The following is an 8,060-nucleotide window of genomic DNA, read 5'->3' as shown; positions in this document are numbered from 1 at the left end:
TAAATAAAAATCAATCCCTAGACCCATTTGAACCAAGATTGGTTCAGCCTGTAAAGGCCCAGCCTGTAAAGGCCCAATGTTAAATAGTTAAAACTGCAAAACCCATTTTAAAGGATAAAGCTATATGGGCCGAACTGGGTAACCCTAATTCAGCCCATATACCTAGATAATATTAATGGTTAATATTATGGAATTTTAACGGGCTTCCAATGGGCCTTACAGATAATTAATTGATTAGATCAATTTATCCCTGCATGAGATGTATGGATGTGTGATGTGCTTCGTACATGGGCCATAAGTACTTGGCCCATGCTCATTCGACAGTGGCTCTTGCTCACACCATGGCTGAATGCACATCATTGCCATGGTGTCCCTTTTCGTCATTGGATGACTTCCCTCAGTGGTGGGCCCATACCTCATCAAGAGGTTACGTGCGGAACCCTAGCCGATTTAAGGCCCACCAAAATCAGGCTTTATGAAAGTCAGTGGGAGCCACTTTGGTTTGACCTAAATCAAACTAGGGTGTAATTATTTGTAACCTCCAGCTAATATGAGTGCATGTGATAGGGAGATTCATATGATGAACTCTCTAAAGGCCTTCCATCATTAGCATGAGGATGGGTCATTCAGTAATAAGGAGACGCACCAGAAAATGGGCTATCCATTTGCTGTTGGGCTTGTCTGAGTGTTTCATAAGATGATAGGTGCGTCATAGACCGATGTGGGAGGGGCTTCACCAGAAAGTGGGAACTCTCTCACGGTACCTTGGCATTCACGAATATGATGGTTAAGCACTCACTGGACAGAAAGGTTTACCTGAAAATGGCTTTGAACCTTGTCCGATTGAGGCCAAAGGGAAAACTCATATGATGAGTGGATATGATCCTTCACAGAAAGATGGTGGGGTTATGCAGCTGAAACAGTTGGCTCCATGCACCCTATGTGATTTCCCACATTTCCAGAGATAACCCATAGTCTCCATCAGTGAGAAAGGAGGGAAATCTCAGAGATGAATAAATGGAAATGGATCATAGATTAAAAACCATATCTATGAAATGAACATGAATCAAATTAGGTTGTGGACTGATGTTGGCTCTTTTATCAGAAAATGGCAAGCGGATCTTTTGTAGAGCTTCTTGATGACAACAAGCTTAAGGGCACAAACTACGCCAACTAGTACAGGAACCTTATGCTGGTCCTAGCTTCAGAAAAGCTGGACAAAGTGGCAAAGAATCCTGCCCCGGGGCATCCGGGAGATAGGGCTTCTGAGGCTTGAAGGAGAGACTATCAAGAATGGGAGGAGAAAAACACCCTAGCCCGGTGTTACATCATCGCCTCTTTGGACAACCCAATACAGTGGCAGTTCGATCTGATCGAACTTGCCAAGGACATATTGGACAGCCTGAGGACGATGTATGAAGAGCATAATCGTTCTACTCGGCAAAAGGTCTTGAAGCAGTTCATGACCACTCAGATTGCCAAGGGCCAACAGGTTCACGACCATGTCTTCGGATGATGGGTTACATCAACGAACTGGTGGCTCTTGGATCTGGGCGGGACCTCGCAACCCAGATAGATGCTATCCTTATTTCTTTGCCTCCTTCCTTTAATCGTTCATCATGGACTATAACATGAACAAGCTGAATGTCAGCTTACAAGAGCTCAGTAATATGTTGCAAAGAGCTGAAGAACTGATTAAAAAGGATGAGCCTGTAGCTATGCTTATAAACTTTGGCATTCTCATAGGTGGTAAGTCTGAATTCATCCAATTCATTCAATTGCAACCGCCTTTTAGCCCCTGTGGCCTGAATGTCAAAATTTAAGAATTTAAGAGCCCAATAGGCCTTGTGTTCCAATTCAACTGGTAAATGGCATGCTTTACCAAAGACCAATCTGTAGGGGGACATGCCAATAGGTGTCTTAAATGCAGTTCTGTATGCCCATAATGCATCATCTAATTTGATGGACCAATCTTTTCTGGTGGATGCTACGGTCTTTTCCAGAATTCTTTTGAGTTCCCTGTTAGCCAACTCCACTTGGCCACTGGTTTGAGGGTGATAAGGGGTAGCTAATTTATGTATAATTCCATATTTCTGCATTAACCTCTCAAATTGGCTATTGCAGAAGTGAGTTCCCCTATCACTAATTATAGCTCGCGGAGTGCCAAATCGGGAGAATAGCTTCTTTAGGAAGTGTACTACCCTTCTTGAGTCATTTGTGGGTAAAGCCATGGCTTCTACCCATTTGGATACATAGTCAACTGCAACGAGGATGTACTTATTCCCAAAAGAATTCGGGAAAGGTCCCATGAAATCTATACCCCAAACATCAAAGATTTCACAGATTAAAATATTGGAAAGGGGCATTTCATTCCGTCGGGAAATGTTTCCCGATCTTTGGCATTTGTCACATGTGGACACATACCGATGGGCATCTTTGAAGAGTGTGGGCCAATAAAAACCTGATTGCAAAACCTTGGCTGCCGTGCGACTAGCTCCAAAATGACCTCCTGCTTCTTTATCATGGCAAAATTGGAGTACCGACTCCATCTCCTCCTCGGGGACACATCTCCTTATGATCTGATCTGCACACAATTTATACAAAAAGGGTTCCTCCCACAGATAGTATTTTACATCAGAAAAGAATTTCTTTTTCTGTTGATATGAAAGGTTAGGAGGAAGGACTTGTGCAGCTAGATAATTAGCAAAATCAGCATACCAAGGATATGAGTATTTCTGTATTGAGTACAACTGCTCATCCGGAAATTCTTCTCGAATGTTGCTGGTTATCTCCTCTTTTGAGCTTACCGTGTCCAACCGGGAGAGATGGTCAGCAGCCAGGTTTGCAGCACCCTTCAGGTCTCTAATCTCAATGTCAAACTCTTGCAATAAAAGGATCCACCTGATCAGTCTTGGTTTTGAGTTTTGCTTGGTAAGCAAGTGCCTTAATGCCGAGTGATCTGTGTGGACAACAACCTTGGATAATATCAGATATGAACGAAACTTATCAAGTGCAAATATTACTGCTAACAGCTCCTTTTCTGTGGTGGTGTAATTGAGTTGGGGTCCAGTCAAGGTTCTGCTAGCATAGTAAATTGGCTGAAAATGTTTGTTCATTCTTTGTCCTAAAACAGCTCCTATAGCAAAATCACTCGCATCACACATCAATTCAAATGGGAGGGTCCAATCTGGTGCTATCATGATAGGTGCATGGATCAATTTGTCTTTCAACATGCTGAAAGCATGAAGACATTCAGTTGAAAATTCAAAAGGCACTTCTTTCTGAAGCAAGGTAGATAATGGCTTGGAAATTTTTGAGAAATCTTTAATAAACCTTCTATAGAAACCGACATGTCCTAAGAAACTTCTCAAAGAACGAATAGATGTTGGGGTTGGTAATTTTTCAATTGCCTCCACCTTGGCCTTGTCGACTTCTATACCTCTTTGAGAGATCTTGTGTCCAAGCACTATGCCTTCTTGCACCATAAAATGACATTTCTCCCAATTCAACACAAGATGTGTTTCTTTACATCTAGTAAGCACCTGTTCCAGATTATTCAAACATGCATCAAATGAAGAGCCAAAAACTGAAAAATCATCCATGAAGATCTCAATAAATTTTTCAACCATATCAGAAAATATAGACATCATACATCGCTGAAAGGTTGCTGGGGCATTGCATAACCCAAAGGGCATCCTTCGGTATGCAAAGGTTCCATATGGGCAAGTAAAAGTGGTCTTTTCTTGATCTTCTGGTGCAATTGGTATCTGGTTATACCCTGAATATCCATCCAAGAAACAATAATACTCATGCCCGGCTAGCCTCTCCAACATTTGATCCATAAATGGGAGAGGAAAATGGTCCTTCCGGGTGGCTTCATTTAATTTTCTATAGTCAATACACACACGCCATCCGGTAATGGTTCTAGTAGGGATGAGTTCATTTTTCTCATTTGGAACAACAGTCGTACCCCCTTTTTTGGGCACAACTTGCACAGGGCTTACCCAAGAACTATCAGAAATAGGATAAATGATCCCAGCATCTAACAACTTAATTATTTCAGCCTTTACCACTTCTTTCATGTTGGGATTCAGGCGCCTTTGGGGCTGAACGGAAGGCTTGCTGTCCTCTTCCATCAAAATTCTGTGAGTGCAGATTGATGGATTAATGCCTTTGATATCTTCTACCTTCCAAGCTATAGCATTTTTGTGTTCCCGCAGCACTCTTAATAATTTTTCTCTTTGTAAGGGATTCAGTGCTGCGGAAATTATCACGGGGAGATCTGATGGTTCCTCAAGGAAAGCATACTCTAAATGGGATGGTAATTGCTTCAGTTCAAGGGTGGGGGGTTCTTGGGGTGATGGCTTACCTGATGGTCCGGGCAATTTGCCTAAGTTATCTAATTTAAGAAACCCCTTTCCCTTGAATTGAGGCTTATCGTTCAGGTATGCTATCATGTGGTTTATTTTTTCATTTTCTGTTTCTTCAAGTTCTCCCTGTTGGAGGCAGAGTTCAAGAGGATCAGTTATTCTACTTACCTGGAAGCATTCATCAATTGTCAATTCAATGGCATCAATCATAAAACAAGAATCATCACTAGAGGGTGCATGTTTCATAGCATCAGACATTTTAAAAATTATCTCCTCATCTTGTATCCTAAGGCTGAGTTGTCCTTGTTGGACATCAATCATTGCTTTCCCAGTAGCCAGGAAAGGTCTCCCTAGGATAAGCGGGACCTCCACATCTTCTTGCATGTCTAACACAATGAAATCAACTGGAAAAATGAATTTGTCAACTTTAACTAACACATCTTCTATGATCCCCCTAGGATGTCTAATGGATCTATCAGCCAATTGTAATGCCACTCTAGTGGGTTGGGGTTCATTCAACCCCAATTTCTTGAAGATAGAATATGGCATTAAATTGATGCTAGCTCCCAGGTCACATAAAGCTTTTTCAATTTTAAACTGCCAATGGTACAAGGAATAGTGAAACTCCCTGGATCTTTGAGTTTCTGAGGCAGCTTGTTCAGAAGGATAGCAGAACATTCCTCATTTAATGCAACTGTAGCCACATCTCCCAGTTTCCTTTTGTTTGCCAATAATTCCTTCAAAAACCTTGCATAGTGTGGCATCTGGGCTAAAGCATCAGCAAAAGGAATATTAATATGTAAACTTTTAAATATTTCAAGAAACTTACCAAATTCCTTCTCCAATTTTTGTTGCTTCAGCCTGTTAGGGAATGGAACTTGTGGTTGTTGGTGCATCCCTTGTTGTGCTTCTGGTTGTTCCGTCTTCTGTTGTCTGGTTCCAAGGCTTGTTTCTGCCTTGGGTTCAGCCCAATTCTTCTTTTCTACCTCAGGCAACTCTTTTCCACTTCTTAAGGTAATAGCTTGCACCTGCTCTCGTGGATTCACTTCAGTGTTGCTTGGAAGAGTTCCCGGCAGTCTGGAAGAGATTAATTGTGCCAATTGCCCCACTTGGTTTTCCAGGTTTTTGATTGAAGCTTCCTGGTTCTGGAACCTAGTTTCTGCACCTGCTATAAATTTTGTCATCAGTTCCTCCAAATTGGATTTCAGTTCAGGCTGATGATAAGTCTGGTGGAACGGCTTGGAAATATGCTGATTTGGCCAGGACTGGTTTGAATGTCCCCTCCATCCTGGATGAAAAGTATGGTGACTCTGGTAACCCTGCTGTCTTGACGAATTGCTGACATAGTCAACTTGTTCAGTAGATGGTCTGAACTGATTGCCAACTTGGCAGTCTGTACTGATGTGGCCTCCCCCACACAATTCACAATTAAGAGGCTGCACATGCATGGCAGCTATCTGCATTTCATCTATTTTTTTACTGAGTGCTCCTATTTGTGCAGCTAGTGCTGTATAAGTGTCAACATTATGCAAGCCTTGCTGCTTCCTAGTTTGTGTCCTTTCCGAATGCCATTGATAATTGTTGGCTGCCATTTCCTCAATAAGTGCATGGGCAACCTCAGGAGTTTTATTATTTATGGATCCTCCGGCTGCAGCATCTAATATGGTCTTATTTGAGTCAGTAAGACCATTATAGAAAGTCTGCACTTGCAGCCAAATGGGGAGGCCATGGTGAGGAACTCTCCTTAACAGCTCCTTGTATCGTTCCCATGACTCATATAAAGATTCCCCCTCTTGCTGGAAAAAAGTAGTGATGTCATTCCTCATTTTAGCAGTTTTAGAAGGGGGAAAATATTTAGAGAGAAAACGGCTGGCCATTTCGTCCCATGTGGCTATAGATCCTGCCGGTAATGAGTTCAACCAAGCTTTGGCTTTATCCTTCAAAGAAAATGGGAATAACCTCAGCCGGATGGCATCATCACTTACCCCATTGTGTTTGAAGGTGTCACAGATTTCCAAGAAGTTAGCAATATGGGCATTCGGATCCTCATGGGCCATACCACAAAACTGAACCGTATTTTGTATCATTTGGATTATGGCCGGTTTAATTTCGAAGTTATTGGCAGCAATAGTTGGCCTGATAATGCTGGAGACAGTCCCGGTGAGGGTAGGCTTGGCATAATCCATCATAGTTCTTTGTTCAGCCATTTCTTGTGCTTCTTGTCTGACTTGCTTAGCAGCTCTCAAACGGACACGGAGAGTCCGTTCAATCTCCGGGTCGTAAAGGATCTCTTCCAGTTCAGGTCTGCTTGTCATAAACTGTTAAAGTCAAAGCAATAAAAATGCCAATATTCACAAAAGAAAATAAATAACTAATCCTATCACACTGAAAATGTAAAGTGAAGTATTGGAATACAAAACCTACATCCTATCATGAATAAATGAAGCCGATTATACTAAAAGCAGATTTAAACCAATCATCTTATTCAAGGTTCCTTTATCTACATCCATCGATTGCAACATCTGAATTCAGACCCAATTTAGATCTGAGTTCAGATCTACAAGTCTTTGGTATTGTTAGTCTAGAGAAACTAATAAATAATAATTCAGATCTGAGCTGGATATCTCATACACACTCATTGGTATACACTACAATATACATCCATTAAGGTTGAAATCAATTCTGTGATGCTTTAGGGCTGAAATCAGATCTGATCTGAAAAAAAAAATTTTAAAGGATCTGAAATAAACTAAAACCAGTCCTGAGTTAGGCTTGGGTTAAAAACTCTACAATTGAAGCTCAAACCTGTATAGCTGATGCATATCAAACACTTGCTAAGACCTGAAAATTGGGTCTGCAATGTTTGGTATTGCAAGCTATTCGGCCCATACAACTTTTGTAGAAATCTGAAATCAGGTCTGCTAACTGTTGCACTATAGCAGCCCTGCTACAGATCTGAATGCTAAAAGAAATACTTGGAAAGTGCTAATTTTTCTTAAATATCTGAGGCATAACAATTATTCAATCCAAACATACACCTCCTTAGCTAATGTAGCTCGGTTACAAGTGGGTAAAGCCAAGAATTCAGTCCACCCAGAATTCATAGTATGCTCTGTATCAGTTCAGTCCTCACATCATATCAACTGCATTTCAGATTTGAATTTCTCTCATTCCTTGCTATCCATTCACCCTTGAGGCAGGTTGGATGTATCCTAGGGTGGATTGGGGTAGTGATGGCACCCAATTCACCTCAAACTTGCATCGGTTCAGATCTGAGTTCAGAGGAATTCAGATCTGAACTGAGCAGATCTGTAACAGCAGAATTCAGATCTGAACTCAAGTCTGAGTTTGGATCTGAATTCTCAATTGCCTTACCTTCAGTTATTGCTACCAAATTGTTTTTGGGGAATAGCAGAAGTGCCCTAGGGTGAATTGGGGTGGTGATGACACCCAATTCCCCTCAAAATTTCATCAGTTCAGGTCTGAGTTCAGAGGAACTCAGATCTGAACTGTTGCAGATCTGCAATAGCAGAATTCAGATCTGAACTCAGATCTGAGTTCTGATCCGAATTCTCAATTGCTCCTCTGGTTGTTCAAAAGATCTCCCCCTTTTTTTTTCATTTGTTTTTTTTTTTCTTTTTGTAATGAAAGAAAAGAATAATAAAATCTGAAACACAAGCAACTCTTTTC

The 8,060-nt window shown here is 41.3% G+C and overlaps 1 non-coding gene across 1 annotated transcript; it reads left to right on the top strand.

Moving 5' to 3' along the window:
• Window positions 1-6,092: 6,092 nt before the first annotated feature.
• Window positions 6,093-6,199, top strand: LOC148871854 (small nucleolar RNA R71). Its single transcript, XR_016108568.1, has one exon. It is a non-coding gene; the product is annotated as a small nucleolar RNA R71 (small nucleolar RNA).
• Window positions 6,200-8,060: the final 1,861 nt, after the last annotated feature.

This window comes from Nelumbo lutea, chromosome 2 (assembly GCF_056320005.1).
Source record: "Nelumbo lutea isolate HS-2025 chromosome 2, American lotus-T2T, whole genome shotgun sequence".
Classification (NCBI taxonomy): Eukaryota; Viridiplantae; Streptophyta; class Magnoliopsida; order Proteales; family Nelumbonaceae; genus Nelumbo; species Nelumbo lutea.
This window is presented reverse-complemented; position numbering and strand designations above follow the sequence as displayed.